General features: G+C 39.8%; 1 non-coding gene across 1 annotated transcript; it reads right to left on the bottom strand.

Annotated features, from left to right (window-relative positions):
• Positions 1-3,008: 3,008 nt before the first annotated feature.
• LOC130036244 (U6 spliceosomal RNA) lies at positions 3,009-3,111 on the bottom strand. The gene has a single exon (XR_008794297.1). It is a non-coding gene; the product is annotated as a U6 spliceosomal RNA (small nuclear RNA).
• Positions 3,112-3,758: the final 647 nt, after the last annotated feature.

Genomic DNA, 3,758 nt, shown 5'->3' with positions numbered 1-3,758 from the left:
TTTCTGTGGCAGAACTGTGAATCAGATTTTTTTAATATCACCTTCTTCTCATTCACTCTTTGCATATATGAAAGCCATGGACTTTTGGGTACTGATTTTATAACCTGCTAATCCATATACAACTCTATTATTCCTAGGAGCTTTTTGGTAGAGACTTTAGGGTTCTCTGAGTATAGTATCATGTCATCTGCAAATAGTGAGAGCTTGATTTCTTTCTTTCCTATCTGGATATCCTTAAGATCTTTTTTCTTTCCTAATTGCTATGGCGAATTCTTCCAGTTGAATAGAACTGGAAAGAGTCAGCAACCTTGTCTTGTTCCTGATCTTAGAGGGAAGGCTTTTAGTTTTTCACCATTGAGAAAAATGTTTCCTGTGGGCTTGTGGTAGATGGCTTGGCTGTATTGAGGAAAGTTCCTTCAATTCTCATTTTGTAAAGAATTTTTATCATGAATGGGTGCTGAAAATTGTCAAAAGCTTTTCCTGCACCTATTGGTATGATCATATAGTTTTTATCTTTTCTTCTGTTGGTATGTGTAATATGTTGATTGACTTGTGAATGTTAAACCATCCTTGCATCCCCAGGATGAATCCTACTTGATCACAGTGTATGATCTTTTTGATAAGTCACTGGATTCTATTTGCTAAAGTTTTTTTTGAGAATCTTTGTGTCTGTGTTCATCAGGGATATCCATCTGAGATTTTCTTTTTTGTGGAATCTCTGTCTGCTTTGGGTGTCAGGGTGATATTTGCCTCATAAAAACTGGGAGTGTTTCTCTTTCTTCAAATCTCCTGGAAAAGCTTGAAAAATATTGGCAATAGGTCCTTTTAAAACATTTGAAAGAATTCCATCTGGGTCTGTGCTTTTGTTTTTGGAAAGGCTTTTGAGTATCATTTCTATTTCCTTGACAGTAATAGATTTGTTCAGGTATTCCAAATCTTCTTGGTCCAGCCTTGGGAGGTAATAAAAATCCAGGAATTTATGTATTTCTTTAAGGTTTTCTTGTGGGTTTTTTGCCTTTTTGGGGGGGTCACACCCAGCGAAGCTCAGGGGTCACTCCTGGCTCTGCACTCAGGAATCACTCCTGGCAATGCTTGGGGGACAATATAGGATGCCAGGGATCGAACCCTGGTCAGCCGCATGCAAGGCAAACACCCTACCCGCTGTGCTGTCGCTCCGTTTTGTGTCATAAAGGTTTTTATTTTTGTGTCATAAAGATTTTCAAAGTAGTCTCTATGAATTTCTGAAGTTTCTGTTGTGATGTCCCCCTTTGCATCTCTAATGCAGTTTATTAGGTTTCTCTCTCAGTTTCTTTGTGAGTCTTGCTAGTGGCTTTTTTTTAAATTTTATTGAATCACCGTGAGATAGTTACAGGCTTTCATGTTTGGGTTACAGTCACACAACGATTAAACACCCATTCCTCCACCAGTGCACATTCCCCATCACCAATATCCCCGGTATAACCCCCCTTTCCTACCCTCCCCCTGCCTCAGTGGCAGACAGTATTCCCCATACTCTCTCTCTACTTTTGCACATTATGGTTTGCAGTACAGACACTGAGAGTTTATCATGTTTGGTCCATTATCTACTTTCTGCACACATCTCCCATCCTGATAGATTCCTCCAGCCATCTTTTTCTTAGTGATCCCTTCTCTATTCCAGCTGCTTTCTCCCCTTTGCTCATGAGGCAGGCTTCCAGCTATGGAGCAATCTACCTGTCCCGTGTATCTACTATCCTAAGGTGTCAGCCTCATGTTATGTTGTTTTATACTCCACAACTAAGTGCAGTCCTTCTATGTCTGTCCCTCTCTTTCTGACTCATTTCACTTAGCATGATACTCTCTATGTCTATCCATTTATAAGCAAAGTTCATGACTTCCTCTCAGCTGACAGCTGCATAGTATTCTACTGTGTAGATGTACCAAAGTTTCTTTAACCAGCCATCTGTTTTAGGGCACTTTGGGTTGTTTCCAGATTTTGGCTATTGTCAACAGTGCTGCAATGAACACATAGGTACAGATGTCATATCACTGTGCTTTTTTGCATTCTCAGGATATATTCCTAGAAGTGGTATTGATCTTGTTTATTTTCTCAAAGAACTAAACCCTGATTTTGTTGATCTTTTGATTTTTTTTTTTTTTTAGTGTGTGTGTTGGGGCGGGGGGGAAGGGGAGATTCCAACTTATTTATTTATTTATTTATTTTGCTTTTTGGGTCACACCCGGATATGCACAGGGGTTACTCCTGGCTCATTCACTCAGGAATTACTCCTGGTGGTGCTCGGGGGAACATATGGGATGCTGGGAATCGAACCCGGGTCGGCCGCCTGCAAGGCAAACGCCCTACTCGCCCTACCTGGTGTGCTATTGCTCCAGCCCCCAACTTATTTATTTTTGCTTTAAATTTTATTATTTACTTTCTCCTGCCTGGTTTAGACTCCTTTTATTGGTCATTTCCCAAGATCTTAAACTGTGAGATTAAGTTATTGATGTGGGCGTTTTTTCCTTTCTGATGAATACTTCCAGAACTTATAAGCTTTTCTCTTAACACACTCTTGCTGTGTCCCACAGTTCTGGTGGTTCACTCTCATTTGTTTCCAGAGGTCTTTCGATTTCTTTTTTGATTTCCTCTCTAACCCACTGATTGTTCTGTAGTAAGCTGTTTAATTTTCAGATGTTTGATTTGATTCTCTGTTTCTGTGTGTGATACTTCTGTTTTCAGTGCATCAATGGTCTGAAAAGATAGTAGATATAGTTTCTACCCTCTTAATTTTATGGAGGTATGTCTTGTGCTCCAGTATGTGTTCTATCTTGGAGAATGTCCCATTTGCACTGGAGTATAATGTGTATTCAGCTTTTTTTTTCTGGTTTCCAACTATAATTGGTTTATAGTTATTTATTTTTTATGGGTTTCTTGTTGAAGTATAAAACATTGTTTTCGACATAACAGTCAAAGGACCCTTGAGTTAGCTACTTTTATAGAACAGCTTGGTTATTGATATGCCAAGAATAAAAATATGGAATGCTTCATGAATTTGTCATCCTTGTGCAGGGGCCATGCTAATCTTCTCTGTATCATTCCAATTTTAGTATATGTGCTGCTGAAGCGAGCACTGTATTCAGCTTTTTGAGGATGAAAAGTTCTGTATATATCTACTAACCCCCTCTTACATTTCTTCCCTCAAATATACTGTCTTCTTGCTGAGGTTTAGTCTGGTTGATCTATTGAGAGGTGACAAAACAGTGTTGAAGTTTTCAACTAATATGTTGCTCTCAATGTCTTTCTTCAAGTCTATTAGCAGTTGTTTCAAGTATTTTGCTGGTCTCTCATTTGATGCATGTCAGGCAGGGCATTTGCCTTGCATGTGGCCCGGTCGGCTGACCCAGGTTTGATTCATTCACCCCTCTCGGAGAGCCTGGCAAGCTACCTAGAGTATCTCGCCCTCATGGCAAAGCCTGGAAAGCTATCCGTGACATATTCGATAAGCCAAACACAGTAACAAGTGTCATAATGGGGTCGTTACTGGGCCCACTCGAGCAAATTTATGAACAATGGGAGGACAGTGACAGTGACATTTAGGAGTGTGAGTTCTTCCTGTTATACCGATCCTTGATGATTAAGAAATGACATTCACTCTCTCTTATAACCTTCAGCCTGGTCTATGCATTCTTTTACCAGTACAGATACCCTGGCTTTGGTGTGGGGTTTGTTTGGTTGAAAAATTGTTTCCCAGCCTTTGAATTTGAGTGTGTATTTGATT

This window comes from Sorex fumeus, unplaced genomic scaffold, assembly GCF_029834395.1.
Source record: "Sorex fumeus unplaced genomic scaffold, SorFum_2.1 ptg000063l, whole genome shotgun sequence".
NCBI lineage: Eukaryota > Metazoa > Chordata > Mammalia > Eulipotyphla > Soricidae > Sorex > Sorex fumeus.
The sequence above is the reverse complement of the archived record's forward strand: the minus strand, read 5'-3'. Positions and strand labels throughout refer to the sequence as shown.